Source organism: Aulonocara sp. 'chitande type north' Nkhata Bay, linkage group LG23 (genome assembly GCF_057382095.1).
Source record: "Aulonocara sp. 'chitande type north' Nkhata Bay isolate Kocher_YH1m ecotype deep benthic linkage group LG23, A_spYH_male_GT1.1, whole genome shotgun sequence".
NCBI classification, from domain to species: Eukaryota; Metazoa; Chordata; class Actinopteri; order Cichliformes; family Cichlidae; genus Aulonocara; species Aulonocara sp. 'chitande type north' Nkhata Bay.
In genome coordinates this window covers 30,276,723-30,295,640 of record NC_141365.1, presented here as the reverse complement: position 1 = coordinate 30,295,640, position 18,918 = coordinate 30,276,723, and the positions used below count along the sequence as shown (strand labels likewise).

The window sequence follows — 18,918 nt, the reverse complement described above, 5'->3', positions numbered from 1 at the left end:
ACGAGACAAAAGAAGAATGGTCCGTTTTGGGGGAAGATGGTGTCTTGAGCCTCGCTTGATACACAGTACGTGGCAAAGGCAACCCATCCATTGTCTACCGCTTGTCCCTTTCAGGTAAGCCGGAGCTGGGTCAAAACACCGTTTTTAGGATCTCCTGTGGCACTCTTCATCTCCAAAACCCGTTCAGGGCTTAAATACCTGGGGACTCACCTTTGTTTGTCCAAGCTGAATTTCATTTCTGTGCAGCTTCGAGAAATCGTCCATTTTCTGGTCCCCTGTCAGCCTCGTTGGCGCAGTAGGCAGTGCGTCAGTCTCATAATCTGAAGGTCGTGAGTTCGAGCCTCACACGAGGCAGGTGTTTTGGTACAGAGTTGGTCCATCCATTTTGTACCTCTTCTACCCATTTCGAGGACGCTGGAGCCTTAGAACCACTCCTTTGTAGTGGATTTTCAGCCTCCTCCGATGCGAGATCTAGAACAGGGATCAATCCAAATCATTCTGCCATTGACCGTGGAAAGCCTTCCCATCTGTTTGATTTCAAGACTCACACGTGGCAGGCGATCCTCCCCTATGGATGTGTGCTGGCCCTCTGAAACCACTTCATCCAACTTTCACCACAATTCCTCTTTCTTTTCTCAGGTCAGAATTGCGGGGCACCACACGTTGGCTCCCAAATGACTCCTACCTGTTATTTCTTCTAGGACACTTTGTCCAGGTAGGGTTAGGAATGTCTTTGCATTGGAAGCGGATGAACAAGGGCTGATAATTGGTTATCAGCAGCTCCCGAGCTGAGTCTCTGGAGGTTGCCTGGAGTTCCTTTGCCAACAGGGTCCATGGAGAGGGATAATTTGAAGTCATTCTTGCCTGACTGTTAAGTTGGAACAAGAAGTCTATGCAAACCAAACTTGGGTTGGACATCGTATCTGCATTAAGTCAAGATGTTGTTGAGAGTAGACTTTGGAGAGTGGCGCGAATTCGACGAGACAATTGGCAGACTTGTAAGGGCTGGTGGCTGAGCGTTAGAACTGTCGCCTGCCACATGTGAATCACGAAATCAGAAGGTAGTGACTTGTAGCCTCACGCAAGCGATGTGCTTTGATGCGCAGTACGTGGCAGAGTTTGTGCATCCATTTTAAGCGTCTGGAGAGGAGAGTTTGGACAGTAGCGCGAATTCAGCGGGACAATTGGCGGACATGCAAGGGTTGTTAGCTCAGCGGTAGAATTGTCGCCTGCCATGCGCAAGTCTCGAAAACTGGCGGTGTTGAGCTCTATCCTCACGGGAGGCATGTTTTGATGCGCAGTTCGGCCACACATTTTTTGGATGTCCTGTCACACCCTTCACCTCCAAGACGGCAGCTCATCCTGGGCTTGAAGAACTGGCAACTCTGCTTCATTTGTTGACGGCTTCAAGGAATGGTCCGTTTTGGGGGGAGATGGTGCCTTGAGGCTCTCTTGATACACAGTACGTGGCAAAGGCAACCCATCCATTGTCTACCGCTTGTCCCTTTCGGGTAAGGCGGAGGGGGGTCAAAACACAGTTTCCCTGACCGGGAATCGAACCCGGGCCGCGGCGGTGAGAGCGCCGAATCCTGACCACTAGACCATCAGGGAGCTGCCACAGAGGTGTCTTGATGAGTGACGCGTGGGTGTATCGGGCTACATTTTCCGCTGCGCCTCGAGAGGAGCGCTTGGGCAATGGCGCGAATTCGTTGAGAAAACTGCCACGTGTGTGAGCATTGGTGGTTCAGTGGTAGAATTCTCACCTGCCACGCGGGAGACCTGGGTTCGATTCCCGGCCAATGCACGGTTCCTTTATGCGTGGGGTCTTGGGGGGCATTAAGTTTGTTCTCGGTCACGGCCAGACGGCATCAAGATTTGGAACAAGAAGCCTGTGCAAACCAAACTTGGGTTGGACATCGTATCTGCATTAAGTCAAGATGTTGTTGAGAGGAGACTTTGGACAGTGGCGCGACAATTGGCAGACTTAGAATTGTCGCCTGCCAGCGCCAGTGGGTGACTGAATATATGTTTACAGACATTGCTGGTAAACCCGTGTGTCTTATTAGTGGAGCTAATGTGGCTGTAATTAAGGAATTTAACTTAAGACGGCACTACGAGACAAAAGAAGAATGGTCCGTTTTGGGGGAAGATGGTGTCTTGAGCCTCGCTTGATACACAGTACGTGGCAAAGGCAACCCATCCATTGTCTACCGCTTGTCCCTTTCAGGTAAGCCGGAGCTGGGTCAAAACACCGTTTTTAGGATCTCCTGTGGCACTCTTCATCTCCAAAACCCGTTCAGGGCTTAAATACCTGGGGACTCACCTTTGTTTGTCCAAGCTGAATTTCATTTCTGTGCAGCTTCGAGAAATCGTCCATTTTCTGGTCCCCTGTCAGCCTCGTTGGCGCAGTAGGCAGTGCGTCAGTCTCATAATCTGAAGGTCGTGAGTTCGAGCCTCACACGAGGCAGGTGTTTTGGTACAGAGTTGGTCCATCCATTTTGTACCTCTTCTACCCATTTCGAGGACGCTGGAGCCTTAGAACCACTCCTTTGTAGTGGATTTTCAGCCTCCTCCGATGCGAGATCTAGAACAGGGATCAATCCAAATCATTCTGCCATTGACCGTGGAAAGCCTTCCCATCTGTTTGATTTCAAGACTCACACGTGGCAGGCGATCCTCCCCTATGGATGTGTGCCGGCCCTCTGAAACCACTTCATCCAACTTTCACCACAATTCCTCTTTCTTTTCTCAGGTCAGAATTGCGGGGCACCACACGTTGGCTCCCAAATGACTCCTACCTGTTATTTCTTCTAGGACACTTTGTCCAGGTAGGGTTAGGAATGTCTTTGCATTGGAAGCGGATGAACAAGGGCTGATAATTGGTTATCAGCAGCTCCCGAGCTGAGTCTCTGGAGGTTGCCTGGAGTTCCTTTGCCAACAGGGTCCATGGAGAGGGATAATTTGAAGTCATTCTTGCCTGACTGTTAAGTTGGAACAAGAAGTCTATGCAAACCAAACTTGGGTTGGACATTGTATCTGCATTAAGTCAAGATGTTGTTGAGAGTAGACTTTGGAGAGTGGCGCGAATTCGACGAGACAATTGGCAGACTTGTAAGGGCTGGTGGCTGAGCGTTAGAACTGTCGCCTGCCACATGTGAATCACGAAATCAGAAGGTAGTGACTTGTAGCCTCACGCAAGCGATGTGCTTTGATGCGCAGTACGTGGCAGAGTTTGTGCATCCATTTTAAGCGTCTGGAGAGGAGAGTTTGGACAGTAGCGCGAATTCAGCGGGACAATTGGCGGACATGCAAGGGTTGTTAGCTCAGCGGTAGAATTGTCGCCTGCCATGCGCAAGTCTCGAAAACTGGCGGTGTTGAGCTCTATCCTCACGGGAGGCATGTTTTGATGCGCAGTTCGGCCACACATTTTTTGGATGTCCTGTCACACCCTTCACCTCCAAGACGGCAGCTCATCCTGGGCTTGAAGAACTGGCAACTCTGCTTCATTTGTTGACGGCTTCAAGGAATGGTCCGTTTTGGGGGGAGATGGTGCCTTGAGGCTCTCTTGATACACAGTACGTGGCAAAGGCAACCCATCCATTGTCTACCGCTTGTCCCTTTCGGGTAAGGCGGAGGTGGGGCAAAACACAGTTTCCCTGACCGGGACTCGAACCCGGGCCGCGGCGGTGAGAGCGCCGAATCCTGACCACTAGACCATCAGGGAGCTGCCGCAGAGATGTCTTGATGAGTGACGCGTGGGTGTATCGGGCTACATTTTCCGCTGCGCCTCGAGAGGAGCGCTTGGGCAATGGCGCGAATTCGTTGAGAAAACTGCCACGTGTGTGAGCATTGGTGGTTCAGTGGTAGAATTCTCGCCTGCCACGCGGGAGACCTGGGTTCGATTCCCGGCCAATGCACGGTTCCTTTATGCGTGGGGTCTTGGGGGGCATTAAGTTTGTTCTCGGTCACGGCCAGACGGCATCAAGATTTGGAACAAGAAGCCTGTGCAAACCAAACTTGGGTTGGACATCGTATCTGCATTAAGTCAAGATGTTGTTGAGAGGAGACTTTGGACAGTGGCGCGACAATTGGCAGACTTAGAATTGTCGCCTGCCAGCGCCAGTGGGTGACTGAATATATGTTTACAGACATTGCTGGTAAACCCGTGTGTCTTATTAGTGGAGCTAATGTGGCTGTAATTAAGGAATTTAACTTAAGACGGTACTACGAGACAAAAGAAGAATGGTCCGTTTTGGGGGAAGATGGTGTCTTGAGCCTCGCTTGATACACAGTACGTGGCAAAGGCAACCCATCCATTGTCTACCGCTTGTCCCTTTCAGGTAAGCCGGAGCTGGGTCAAAACACCGTTTTTAGGATCTCCTGTGGCACTCTTCACCTCCAAAACCCGTTCAGGGCTTAAATACCTGGGGACTCACCTTTGTTTGTCCAAGCTGAATTTCATTTCTGTGCAGCTTCGAGAAATCGTCCATTTTCTGGTCCCCTGTCAGCCTCGTTGGCGCAGTAGGCAGTGCGTCAGTCTCATAATCTGAAGGTCGTGAGTTCGAGCCTCACACGAGGCAGGTGTTTTGGTACAGAGTTGGTCCATCCATTTTGTACCTCTTCTACCCATTTCGAGGACGCTGGAGCCTTAGAACCACTCCTTTGTAGTGGATTTTCAGCCTCCTCCGATGCGAGATCTAGAACAGGGATCAATCCAAATCATTCTGCCATTGACCGTGGAAAGCCTTCCCATCTGTTTGATTTCAAGACTCACACGTGGCAGGCGATCCTCCCCTATGGATGTGTGCCACTTCATCCAACTTTCACCACAATTCCTCTTTCTTTTCTCAGGTCAGAATTGCGGGGCACCACACGTTGGCTCCCAAATGACTCCTACCTGTTATTTCTTCTAGGACACTTTGTCCAGGTAGGGTTAGGAATGTCTTTGCATTGGACTCACACGTGGCAGGCGATCCTCCCCTATGGATGGGTTAGGGTTAGGGAATAAGAAGACAGTGGAAGTAAGACTCAACACAAGAAAGAGACAAGAGGCCACCAAACTAAAACACAGACTAAGACACACGAGCTTGACACAGACAAAAGCATAAACAGACATGAAGACAAGACTGGCTTTAACACTAGAGTGTTTTCACAAGTGTTCCATCCACTTGTCGAACGCTGAAGAAGAACTACACTTAAAATAAATATGGAACTGAAAACAAAAGAATACATAATGTAAACATATCATCAAATAATCCAGGACTCACAAGCAATGATATGATGAACATAACTATAAAGAACAAAACTGAGAAATGCTTGGTAAACTGACCAAGAACTATGTCATCATGTCATTTTTTAATATCATAGTTAATGTGTCCTGATTTGTAGATAGTGCCATCTTACAAATACCAGGAAATCCAACTGGGTGACAAGCCAGAGTTCTTTGTCCACACACCCACTGACTAGAAAAAGGGTCCAAGACTCTTCAAGCTGGGATACAGGCATTAAAGAAAAAGATGTAAACAGATAGAAAGTCATTAGGAAGGCATTGCCTGTTGTTGCTGCTGCTGTCAGACTTTTTAATTCATCCACTTGTGTCAGACACATATTGAACAGGAATAAACATGACTCACTGCACTCTCACTTTGTATGCCACAATGTTTGCTTAGACACCTGTATGCTTATATTGTTTATTATATCCCAGAAACATTAATGTTAAAACTTGTGCTCCTATGTCTATATATAAGTTTATTTTCATATATCTATATTAATCTATTTATAGCTCCAATCCCTGACTTCATTTTATACAATTGCTTTGTTCCTGCATGAGAGCTATTTAAAGTGGTTTCACACACAGTGCCTCCAGATGAATACAGAGTAGTTTTGGACAGCAGAGGCTGGAGAATGGTATTGCTCTCTGTGTGAAAAATAACTACTTTTTTGAAATGAAGATGAATGTATGTTGTCAAGGCAAAAAAAGGTTTTTTCTTTTAAACAGTACATTGCATAGTGAGAGTTGGCAGTTCGTCTTGTAATTGGAAGGTTGCCGGTTTGAGCCCCGGCTCCCACAGTCTCGGTCGTTGTGTCCTTGGGCAAGACACTTCATCTAAAACCTACTAGTGTTGTATATATGAATAATCTATATAATTTTGAATAATTTCATGTAAATTTAAGTCTTATTAATAGAAACTGAGGAAAGAATGTAATTTGTTTTTACACATCTTGATACTTGGATATGGGGATTAATAGGTAGTTATTTATATATTTTCATTATCTTCTGTATTTCAAACTGTAAATTAAGCTTGTTTGGTTATATTTTTTATTGCACTCTTGTAATTTTTCATGCTTATACTTTTAATACATTTTTGATAACATAAAAATAAATCTGAAAGATACCTGCATTTTTCAATACAAAATTCACAGATATTTTCAAAATTGATTTGGCATGCAGCGTTACATTGGTAAAGTATAATATATTGCATTAGAAACTTTCACAGGATCAGTACTGGACTATATCAAGTTCTGTATTGCAAATGTGACTGTGGACAAAAGCATTCGGGTTTTCCCAAACCAAAAACCCTGGATGACCAGCGACATCTGCACACTCCTCAAACCCCACAATGCTGACTTTACAGGGAGTGCAGAATTATTAGGCAAATGAGTATTTTGTCCACATCATCCTCTTCATGCATGTTGTCTTACTCCAAGCTGTAAAGGCTCGAAAGCCTACTACCAATTAAGCATATTAGGTGATGTGCATCTCTGTAATGAGAAGGGGTGTGGTCTAATGACATCAACACCCTATATCAGGTGTGCATAATTATTAGGCAACTTCCTTTCCTTTGGCAAAATGGGTCAAAAGAAGGACTTGACAGGCTCAGAAAAGTCAAAAATAGTGAGATATCTTGCAGAGGGATGCAGCTTTCTCAAAATTGCAAAGCTTCTGAAGCATGATCATCGAACAATCAAGCGTTTCATTCAAAATAGTCAACAGGGTCGCAAGAAGCGTGTGGAAAAACCAAGGCGCAAAATAACTGCCCATGAACTGAGAAAAGTCAAGCGTGCAGCTGCCAAGATGCCACTTGCCACCAGTTTGGCCATATTTCAGAGCTGCAACATCACTGGAGTGCCCAAGAGCACAAGGTGTGCAATACTCAGAGACATGGCCAAGGTAAGAAAGGCTGAAAGACGACCACCACTGAACAAGACACACAAGCTGAAACGTCAAAACTGGGCCAAGAAATATCTCAAGACTGGTTTTTCTAAGGTTTTATGGACTGATGAAATGAGAGTGAGTCTTGATGGGCCAGATGGATTGGCCCGTGGCTGGATTGGTAAAGGGCAGAGAGCTCCAGTCCGACTCAGACGCCAGCAAGGTGGAGGTGGAGTACTGGTTTGGGCTGGTATCATCAAAGATGAGCTTGTGGGGCCTTTTCGGGTTGAGGATGGAGTCAAGCTCAACTCCCAGTCCTACTGCCAGTTCCTGGAAGACACCTTCTTCAAGCAGTGGTACAGGAAGAAGTCTGCATCCTTCAAGAAAAACATGATTTTCATGCAGGACAATGCTCCATCACACGCGTCCAAGTACTCCACAGCGTGGCTGGCAAGAAAGGGTATAAAAGAAGAAAAACTAATGACATGGCCTCCTTGTTCACCTGATCTGAACCCCATTGAGAACCTGTGGTCCATCATCAAATGTGAGATTTACAAGGAGGGAAAACAGTACACCTCTCTGAACAGTGTCTGGGAGGCTGTGGTTGCTGCTGCACGCAATGTTGATGGTGAACAGATCAAAACACTGACAGAATCCATGGATGGCAGGCTTTTGAGTGTCCTTGCAAAGAAAGGTGGCTATATTGGTCGCTGATTTGTTTTTGTTTTTGAATGTCAGAAATGTATATTTGTGAATGTGGAGATGTTATATTGGTTTCACTGGTAAAAATAAATAATTGAAATGGGTATATATTTGTTTTTTGTTAAGTTGCCTAATAATTATGCACAGTAATAGTCACCTGCACACACAGATATCCCCCTAAAATAGCTAAAACTAAAAACTACTTCCAAAAACATTCAGCTTTGATATTAATGAGTTGTTTGGGTTCATTGAGAACATGGTTGTTGTTCAATAATAAAATTATTCCTCAAAAATACAACTTGCCTAATAATTCTGCACTCCCTGTAGGTCTGTTGACAGAGCTCTGTACAGGTCTGCTCGAGCTGACCTGAAAAGGGGTCCCACCTGTCCAGCAACAACACACGAGAGGTGTGGCATGGAATAATAGACATCATAAACCACAGAGGCAGAACTGTGAAAACAGAAAACCTGAGTGTGGAGCTAGCAGAGGAAATAAACAGCTTCTTCGCCCTTCATCTGCCTCAGCCCTGCTCCCATCCTCATCCTCACCTGGTTCCTGCACCGCTCCATTCACTGTAACGGAGCACGATGTCAGATGTGTTTTCCTAGCAGTGAACCCCAGGAAGGCGGCCGGTCCAGACGGAATACGTGGTAAAGTGCTAAGACCATGTGCCCACCAGCTCACCCTCATCTCCACCAGAATCTTCAACCTCTCACTGGATGAAGCAGCCATCCCATCCTGTCTAAAATCAGCCACAATCATCCCAGTGCCAAAGAAGTCTCCCATCACCAGCCTGAACTATTATTGCCCTGTGGCCCTCACACCGGTAATCATGAAATGCTTTGAGAGACTAGTCCTTCAGCACACCAAGGATTACCTCCCCCCAGAATTCGACCCCCACCAGTTTGCATACCGTGCAAACAGATTCACAGAAGATGCCATCACCCTCCACTCGGTGCTGAGTCACCTAGAACAGCGGCAGAGCAACGCCAGAATGCTCTTTGTGGACTACAGCTCACCCTTCCACCACTCGCCCATTGAGAGCCTACTAACTTACTGCATCACAGTATGGTACAGCAGCTGCACTAAGGCGGATAGAGCCACCCTCCCAGCATGTTTGCAATGAGTAGGAGATGCTCTGTATCTCACTGTACAACTGTATAGTGACAAAGGTATTGGGTTCTTTTCTAAAAATTGCTATAAACAGAGGAACCCAAACTGATGAAAAGTGGCGAATATTTTTTTTCAAATGACTATTTTTAGTGGATTTTTGATATAGAAGCAGAATGACAGAATGTTAAAAGAAGTTACTTTTAGTCACTCTAAGCTGGGCATTGCGTTCTCTGGTTGTTCAAAGCCATGGAACTTTAGACTTTCCAAGCAAATAATGATGGCCATACTGATGTTCTTTTCAGTACATTTTACTTTATGTTCATTTTCATTTTTATGATGTTTCTATTTTTACATAATTCCTCCCACATAGCAAAATTGGTATGGCCTGGATCTGTCCCACACAATGTGCTTACACATGGCCTGCGTACCGCAAAGAATGACGGCCCTATGGTGGCCCAGATCTGGTTTACCAGAGGTGGCCCACACATGAGCCAGCACAAGGCCAGTTGCAGACACACTGCTGGCCCTGTGCTGGCCCAGAACAGTTTCAGCTCTGGCCCCAGATGTCAGCCTAATGTGTACCTTAGCCATGTAAGCCATGTAATAACAACATGTGCTTGAACATAATAGTGCAAAAGTAACATGACGAAACTGTTCAGACAGTGAATGGACTGATTCTTATACAGCGCTTTTTTACTTACCCATATTACTCAAAGTGCTCTATACAACATGTCACATTCACCCAATCAGGCCAAATGTGGCATGCCATCACATAAACAGTGCCATCTTACCATGCCAGAAGTCAGCCAGCAGTGCCGGCTTGACACCAGATCCAGGCAAGACCCGTCTGCTATGTGGGATGACTTGTTCTTTTGGCGTTTTAGTTGTGGATTATGTTTGGACTGTGTCTCTTGCCCTTTCAGTATTGTTTGCTTGTGCTTCTAAGTGTCCCTTTGTTTCTTTTTAGGTTATGTAGTATGGGTTAGAGATATTTTGTATGTTGTTTTTGTTTAATAAATCCGCCTTTTGGATTATTCCCTGATGTGCCTGAGTTCTGTTATTTAGTGTCACTTTGAAAGGACACACATCCAGCATTGACATATAATTGTTCTTTCAATTTTTGATAAAGATTACAGTGAATTGAGATGTAACTTGGCCCAGAGGTACGGTAGGACGCCCAGAGTAAGAAAGTGTTGAAAGTTGGACATCAACTATTATGGATGATTTTTAATGAATTTTTGTAATTTCCATAATTGTAGTGTATTGGCTGTATTGAATTTCATTTAAATGTCCTTTAATTTTTTTTGGAATTTTCCAGTAAATCTGGATGAAACTTGGCACACAGGTAGAGTAGGTGTCCCAGAGGAGGAATGTGTTGAAAGTTGGGCCTCAACTACTCAGGATGATTTTTAATGAATTTCTGAAAATTGACATAATTCTATTGTATTGGCTGTATTGCGTGGAATAAAAATGTCCTTTAATTTCTGAGGAATTTTACAGTAAATCTGGCTGAAACTTGGCACACAGGTACAGTAGGTGTCCCTGAGGAGGAATGTGTTGAAAGTTGTACCTCAACTACTCAGGATGATTTTTAATGAATTTTTGAAAATTGACATAATTCTATTGTATTGGCTGTATTGCGTGGAATAAAAATGTCCTTTAATTTCTGAGGAATTTTACAGTAAATCTGGCTGAAACTTGGCACACAGGTACAGTAGGTGTCCCTGAGGAGGAATGTGTTGAAAGTTGTACCTCAACTACTTAGGATGATTTTTAATGAATTTTTGAAAATTGACATAATTGTAGTGTATTGACTGTATTGGATTGAATAGAAGTTTCCATCAATTTCTGAGGAATTTTACAGTAAATCTGGATGAAACTTGGCACACAGGTACAGTAGGTGTCCCAGAGAAGGAATGTGCTGAAAGTTGGACCTCAACTACTATGGTTGATTTTTAATGAATTTTTGAAAATTGACATAATTGTAGTGTATTGACTGTATTGGATTGAATAGAAGTTTCCATCAATTTCTGAGGAATTTTACAGTGAATCTGGATGAAACTTGGCACACAGGTACAGTAGGTGTCCCAGAGAAGGAATGTGCTGAAAGTTGGACCTCAACTACTATGGTTGATTTTTAATGAATTTTTGAAAATTGACATAATTGTCGTGTATTGACTGTATTGGATTGAATAGGAGTTTCCATTAATTTCTGAGGAATTGTACAGTGAATCTGGCTGAAACTTGGCACACAGGTAGAGTAGGTGTCCCAGAGGAGGGATGTGTTGAAAGTTGGACCTCAACTACTCAGGATGATTTTTAATGAATTTTTGAAAATTGACATAATTCTATTGTATTGGCTGTATTGCGTGGAATAAAAATGTCCTTTAATTTCTGAGGAATTTTACAGTAAATCTGGATGAAACTTGGCACACAGGTAGAGTAGGTGTCCCGGAGGAGGGATGTGTTGAAAGTTGGACCTCAACTACTCAGGATGATTTTTAATGAATTTCTGAAATTTCCATAATTGTAGTGTATTGGCTGTATTGAATTGCATATAAATGTCCTTTAATGTTTGAGGAATTTTACAGTAAATCTGGATGAAACTTGGCACACAGGTAGAGTAGGTGTCCTAGAAGAGGGATGTGTTGAAAGTTGTACCTCAACTACTCAGGATGATTTTTAATGAATTTTTGAAATAGACATAATTGTATTGACTGTATTGGGCTGTTCCATTGTAATTTGTGTGCGCGCGTGTGCGTTTGACTGTTCGCGCGCGCGCACATGTGCGCGAGTATAGGCTTTCAATCAGGATATAAAGCGAAAAGGCGCTACGGTAAAGACTGGTGTAAAAGCGCAAGGAAATTTATTCGGCGGATAAGAGGCGGCTGGCTTGACCGCGGCTCACAAATGACGGCTCACTTTACCGCGGTCATTTCCAGCACCGGTAACCAGTCATTCTGAGGTTTTAATACCTACTTGCATTTTATTTGCCCCAAAAACAGTTATGTACAAAATGAGGGAGAACACGGCAGGTCCGTATAAAGACAGACTTGACGAAAAGGCAAAAAGAAAAGGTATGAGGAAAAAAAATCAAAGGAGTGAAAGGGTTAGACCCATACGAGCATACAGAGTGGACTAAAGACGTTAGCGCGCTGCCCAACTTAAATCATGCTCATATTTATAATTATATGGTCCTAAGTTTGAGTACATACACTCATGAAGGGTTTAGTAACTTCAGATCCCTGCGACAAGCCCAGGTCCAGTTTACTGACGCATGGGTACAGGACCTTGAGATGTTCAGAGTAGAACATAAGACCGTTGTCCATACAAAGGTAAGTTTACCAGTCACACAAAACTGTCTTCATAAATACCCATTAGAAAACCGTGGAATAACATTCTGTGAAAATATGACAAAATATATCAAATTAGAGATGTTATAGGGCTTTGGAGCGTGATATCACGGGGGTGGGCATAGAAAGGATTTTGGCCTGATCCGCCATTTTCGGGGTCAAAACAAAGTGCAAGCGAAAAGGGAGCGAAGGCACACACAACAGCCATGGTTCGTATTTGCTGTGTGGTCAGCTGCAATGTTTGATTGCACGACCGGCAAGAAAATAAGCTTGAAAATGGTTTATCTTTTCATTCTTTCCCCACCTAGAAGCAACATGAGGGAGCTCGTGTATCGGATGTTACCATACGAAGGTGTCTAGCCTGGATAACAGCTGTGAGACGAGCTGATATCCAGTTCCCTTCCATCTCCAAATATCTGTTGGTGCTCCAGACATTTTCATTCCGGTAACTGCTAAATATGTTTATATCACTCTTTATAGCCTGTTAGTTTTATTTTCGATGCGCTCTGAGGTCATAGCAAATTAGAACAAACATCCTACTGAGTGATTTTGCAGAACTACCTTCTATTTATAGACTTGCTAATTATTTGGCATTATTGCAGCAAACCAGCCTATGAAATGGATGAAACACATCGTGACTGGGTTCCAGCGCTACACAAGGGACCTGCTTCAAACATACCACCATGCCAATCAGATTACTTCTTCCATGTGAGGGTGAAGAGGTGACCCTTCTGGATAAGATGGCGAAGGTTTGGTGAACAGTGTGGTAGTAAAACCAGGGGAAAATGAAACTTGCTCCTGTTAAATATTCTTTAGTCTTGTGCTGTATAAATAGCGGTATTTTTTTCAAAAGATACAGTAAATAAAGTAATGTTAGTAGTCGGTGATATCATGTAAACACTGTCATGATTTTGTGTAAACATTTTGTCATTTGTAAACTATAAATGACATGGATCCTACATTGTAACTGATGTGATGTTCTATAAAGTGGTTTTAATTTTTTAAAAAAAGAGGCAAAAATTAGTTTGTTTCTTTATTCAATTTTTGAACAGAGTGGGACTCACTCAGTACATATTCAGTAAATGCAAATTATTTACATGGCAGTGCACTTCAGGCATAAATCTAGACCCCTAGATAAAACATTATGGGTCATTCCCACAACCCACAGCTTTACTGTGTGCCAGCAAAGTATCCAATAGCAGTGACAACTCCTCCACAGTAGCAGGTGGGATTTTTCTTTTTTGAGGACGGCTACTTTGACCTTTCAATACAGATGGTCTGTTTATGTTTTGATTGAGAGCCTTTTTTTGGGCAGCTGAAGAGGAGAAGTCTATCTTATGGCCAACCTCTGGCTGTATCTTGGTCATATTACCCAGCAAAACCCAGTATGCAGGTTTATCTGTAACAGTCCTTGTGCCACGGATCCGCACTGCTGCTTCTACTTTAAACAGAAGAGCAGGGACAGGTCTCCACGACTCCAGCCTTACAGGTGCAGTGGGCGGCTTCAACCTTCCCTGTGATGCGCAGTGACCCATGACTGCAATGCTGGTTCAGTCAGTCTTTAAGAGTGCAGGACCTGAAACACACACAAAGTTCATTTAAAGACAAGAACTATGAGCCAAGGCAGACATAAATGTGTTTTATCTACTTTATCATAAATGTAACAAAGTGTTTAGAAAGTTAGCACATACATATAATTTTTCATTTTTTATGCATCCATCTATAGAATGCTGCATATTATATTCTACATCTGCCTGTTATCTCTCAGAAACCTGCCTGCAGAAAATGAACCTAAAGTATGTAATGCAAGGATGTCATCACTTTAGAGATGGAGAAAGCATAAAGTGACAATTATGAATCACTTAATATGATAAGGAGATTCTGCAGGTCATTAATCAATGTATAAAACTAAAATAAAATGTATTTTTAGTGACACAGGATACAAACATGGAAGCAAGATGTATAATTAGGATTATTTATAATAAATATGAATAAATTATTGCAATTTCTTTAACCATAAAGAATAACTAAATCCTTCAGGACAATGTCACATCAATGCACTGAACTCACTATGTTATCCCTCTAACAGCCTCCACATGTTCTCACTGTAATTTCCCCCTCATGAATGAATTTATGCTGAGAGAGAGAAGAAAGATACTGTGGCTGTAGACACTAGTTATGTTCCTCTTATGCACTCCAGATGCACCTTAATATGCGTATCACCTTCAGAACTATTTTACTCTGACTCTCTTTTTGACCCTTTTTATCTCTTACTGGTAAAATTTAGAGAGAATTATTTTCATTTTAATGCACTGTTCTGTGCCCATCTGTTCTCAGAACTGTACTTTGTTCCATCCCATGTTAAAGTTCCTAAAGTTAAGTGAAGTTAGGTTTGCAGTCCCCCCTCCCATGGTTCACAGGGTACCAAGGCCTCTAAGCCTCTAAGCGATGGCTTGAAGAAGGCAGCAGTCAAAACAGTTCACTTCAGTATTTAAAATTTGATGGCTCAATCACCGATGAGCCAAAGAAAATAGCCAACTTCTGCTCAAAGTTTTACAGTAATCTCTACACATTTGTCAGAAGTCGGCTTCTCAGTTCTTTGACTCCATCCCTAATGTGAACCAGCTGTCCAAAGAGGACAGTGATTTCTGTAACAGACCAGTCTCTTTGAAAGAAGTTTCAGATGCAGCAAGTCAGCTAAAATGTAATAAATCCCCAGGTCCTGATGTTTTGTTTTGTTTTTATATATTATATTTTTATTGAAAAAGGACTTGTTACAATAAAGTGCATAGATATTATTTAGTCAAAAAAAAAAAGACTTTTTCTTAGTCCTTTCGTTTTACATTCAAATAACAAAAGTGAACTCGGTGGCTTGACAGTGTATACATAATGCAGCATGTTCAACTTATTTACATAAAGTACATTCAATACATATTATAAGTAGAGGGTCGACCTGACATTGTACAATACATTGGAGATACACCAAGTCAGGGCTGCTCTTACCCAAATTCAGGGGGGGACGACGACACACAAAGCTAATCCATTTATTCCATATTTTGTAGAATTTGTCTTTTCAAATTTTTCAGGAGAATGTAAATTTTTCCATTTTAAATATTTCAAAAACCACATTAAACCAATCCTCAAGTGTTGGCGGAGTTGGATTTAGCCACTTTCTGGTTATTGATTTTTTGCTGGCCGCTAATAGCGCTTGTAAGAGCTTTGTGTCCCCTCCCCAGACCGAGCCAGCAACCAGGTCCAAATACAAATTTACAAAATTAATATCAAATTTTATCTTAAAAACCTCACACAGACTCACAGACTTTCTCCAGAGCATCTGGCCTCTCCCTTAACCTCAATAAGTGTGAACTGCTACCAGTGAACAAGTGTACTGTGTCCTGTGTTTACGGTATTCCAGTGAAAAGTTGTGTAACATATTCGGGAATCCTTATTACCAAGGATAAGAATTCTAGGAACGCTCTAAACTTTAACCCTATCATCAATAAAACTCAAATGTCCTCAACAATTGGTTGCAAAAAGATTTGTCCCTAAAGGGTAGAACGCTGCTCACCAAGGCTGAGGGTTTGTCTCGCCTGACCTATGCTGCTCAATCTTTACATGTCGATAACTCTACATGCAAATCTGTTGATAAATTGTTATGTAATTTTCTATGGAAAAACAAAATTCACTACATTTGCAAATCCGTAGTTATGAACAATTACAACAATGGTGGCTTAAATTTTATAGATTTCAGCTCCCTAAATTATACTTTCAAAATAAATTGGATTAAAAAATATCTCAAAAACCCTTAACTCTCTCATCATATCTTTTCACATTTGGGTGGCTTGGACTTTATTCTTCTCTGCAACTACAATATTCAGAAAATCCCAATTAAACTCTCAAACTTTCATCAACAAGCTTTTTTGGCATGGTCCTTGATCTATAAACATAACTTTTCTCCACAAAGATATTATATTTGGAACAACTGTAACATTCTTTACAAGAACAAGTCGCTGTTCTTTGAAAACTGGTTTAATAATGGTATACTTCTGGTAGGTCAACTATTCAATAACGCAGGCTTATTATACAATTACTCAGAGTTCCTATCCAGATATAACATCCCAGTATCCCCAAAGGAGTTTTGTATTGTTTTTGATGCCATACCACCTGGTCTGTCCATGTCGTTTAGAAATACCACTGCCTCCCCACACCTGTTCATGTCCCGCCCTATCTTGAGAGACACTCCTTTAGGTCAGATTTGTTTCTCCTCTTGTAAAGGTGTGAATGCAAAGATTAAGTCTCTTTTCCAAGAGTCACATATCTCTATTCCTCCTTCCATTTCTTTCTGGTCTAATTTTGTCAAGGACACTGACTGGAAAAACGTTTGGTCTTTGCCACAAAAATTCCTCCTTACTAACAAAGTGAAGGAAATTTCATTTAAACTAATTCATAGATTCTACCCTGTTAAATGATTACTTCAAAAATGTAAGAGGGATATAGATACTTTTTGGTCCTTCTGTAAGATCATCTCGGAGACCTGCTCGCACCTATTCTGGTCTTGTGCCTTTACACAGATTTTGTGGAAAGACATCGCTAGTTTTATCTCTAAGAACATATTATCAAATTTTGTGCTTTTTTACCAAAATGTGTTATTTGGTTATACTGACTTTAGTTGGAAAGACTCAAATGCTCTTTACCTCATTAATCTGATTTTACTCCTTGCCAAATATCATATCCATAAATGTAAGTTCTCGAGCAAGAAACCTCACTTTTTAAGAAAGAAATTGAACTCTATGTGAATATAATTTGTCGGAGCATTACGGCTATCGTAGGCAGGAGCCTTGCGGAGTGATATGTACTGTGCTTCAACATAATATTACCATATTGTGTGTGTATAACCTCTTTTTACGTTTTGTGGATATTATACATGGTTATGCTGAGGATATGTCCTTGCATTTGCACTGTTGAATTTTTATATAACTTTAATGCACATAAAAAACAGCTGCTTGTTTAAGTGAAACAAGCAGCTGTTCTGCAAGAGGGCGGTAATCCTTTGCGGCCAGCAGCATTGAGTTGGTGAGGCGACCTCGCACTGGCAACTGTTGGAGGAAGACATGAGTGAAGAGGAATCGACTGTCATCCATTCCTAGGAAGGACAGCATGCTCTCCATGGGCTCGAGAGCGGTACCATCACCCATGCCTGAGAGAGAGAGGAGTTTCATGACCCACTTTATGTGAGAGAGGGAGTACCGCTGCAGCAGCGGTGTTTTGAGAGCGGTGTATTTCCCTTGGCTGGGGGGATCCTGGAGGCGGGTCATCACATGGCGGGTGGACAGCAGATCCAGCAAGGCCACCACATTTCGGCTCGTGTGCTGAAACGCCACGAAGAGCAAACCGAGCTTCGACATACATGAGCTATAAAGGAGGGTAGTGAAGCCAAAAATCCGGCAGCTTAACCACCACAGCAAAGATTAAAATGTACAGCTCTGCTATCACTTCTGATATAAATGAAGACAGAAAACTAAAGCTCAGCAGTAGCTTTTGTAGGGTTACTGTCTGAAGTTGGGCTAGCTGGTATATTTAATGATGTTCTGTGTGGTGGCTAGCTACACAGCTATGGTTAGCATAACATAAACACAGTGAAGCTGGAGAGTGAACGCTAACCTTTTTCTCTCAATAAAATAATAATAATAATAATAATAATAAATTTTATTTATGAGCGCCTTTCAAGTCACCCAAGGCCACTTTACAATAAGATAAAACACTTAGTAAAACAATGGCAGAATAAGAACAATAAAATAAAAGCACAAGATAAAATGAACAAACAGTGGATTCACAGTGAATATGCAGATTTGAACAGATGAGTTTTGAGTTGGGATTTAAACTGGGGGAGAGAACCAATATTTCTTATTTCTGGGGGCAGAGAGTTCCACAGCCTGGGAGCAGAGCAGCTGAAAGCTCTGCTTCCCATGGTGGTGAGGCGAAAGGAAGGTACAGTAAGCTGGATAGAAGAAGAAGAACGAAGTGAATGGGCAGAACAAGTGGTGGTTAACAGGTCAGAAAGGTAAGAAGGAGCGAGGTTATGAATGGCCTTGAAGGTGAGCAGAAGAAGTTTGAAAATTATCCGGAATTTCACAGGGAGCCAGTGAAGTTCCTGAAGAACAGGGGTGATGTGCTGGTAAGAGGGGATTCTGGTGATAATGCGAGCAGCAGAGTTCTGAACCAGTTGAAGCTTATGGAGGGATTTTTGGGGGAGACCATGCAAAAGAGAATTGCAGTAGTCAATACGGAAGGTAACAAGACTATGTACAAGAATGGACGTAGACTGGGTGGAAAGAGAAGGAAGCAATCTGTTAATGTTACGTAGATGGAAGTAGGCAGAACGGGTGAGATTATTGATGTGAGATTTATAGGAAAGTGAACTGTCTAGGATGACACCAAGGCTCTTAACCTGAGGAGAGGGGAAAACTGTGGAGTTATCGATGGTGAGTGAGAAATGGTTTGCCTTCAAAAGGTTGGATTTGGTGCCAATAAGGAGGATCTCAGTTTTATCCTCATTGAGCTTTAGAAAATTAGAGGTAAACCAGGATTTTAACTCG

General features: G+C 42.5%; 7 non-coding genes across 7 annotated transcripts; 5 read left to right on the top strand and 2 right to left on the bottom strand.

Annotated features, from left to right (window-relative positions):
- Positions 1–281: 281 nt before the first annotated feature.
- Positions 282–354, top strand: trnam-cau (transfer RNA methionine (anticodon CAU)). The gene has a single exon. It is a non-coding gene; the product is annotated as a tRNA-Met (tRNA).
- A 1,185-nt stretch (positions 355–1,539) lies between these two features.
- On the bottom strand, positions 1,540–1,611 carry trnae-cuc (transfer RNA glutamic acid (anticodon CUC)). Its single transcript has one exon. It is a non-coding gene; the product is annotated as a tRNA-Glu (tRNA).
- A 122-nt stretch (positions 1,612–1,733) lies between these two features.
- On the top strand, positions 1,734–1,804 carry trnag-gcc (transfer RNA glycine (anticodon GCC)). The gene has a single exon. It is a non-coding gene; the product is annotated as a tRNA-Gly (tRNA).
- A 590-nt stretch (positions 1,805–2,394) lies between these two features.
- On the top strand, positions 2,395–2,467 carry trnam-cau (transfer RNA methionine (anticodon CAU)). The gene has a single exon. It is a non-coding gene; the product is annotated as a tRNA-Met (tRNA).
- A 1,185-nt stretch (positions 2,468–3,652) lies between these two features.
- On the bottom strand, positions 3,653–3,724 carry trnae-cuc (transfer RNA glutamic acid (anticodon CUC)). Its single transcript has one exon. It is a non-coding gene; the product is annotated as a tRNA-Glu (tRNA).
- A 122-nt stretch (positions 3,725–3,846) lies between these two features.
- trnag-gcc (transfer RNA glycine (anticodon GCC)) lies at positions 3,847–3,917 on the top strand. Its single transcript has one exon. It is a non-coding gene; the product is annotated as a tRNA-Gly (tRNA).
- A 590-nt stretch (positions 3,918–4,507) lies between these two features.
- trnam-cau (transfer RNA methionine (anticodon CAU)) lies at positions 4,508–4,580 on the top strand. Its single transcript has one exon. It is a non-coding gene; the product is annotated as a tRNA-Met (tRNA).
- The last annotated feature ends 14,338 nt before the right edge of the window (positions 4,581–18,918 follow it).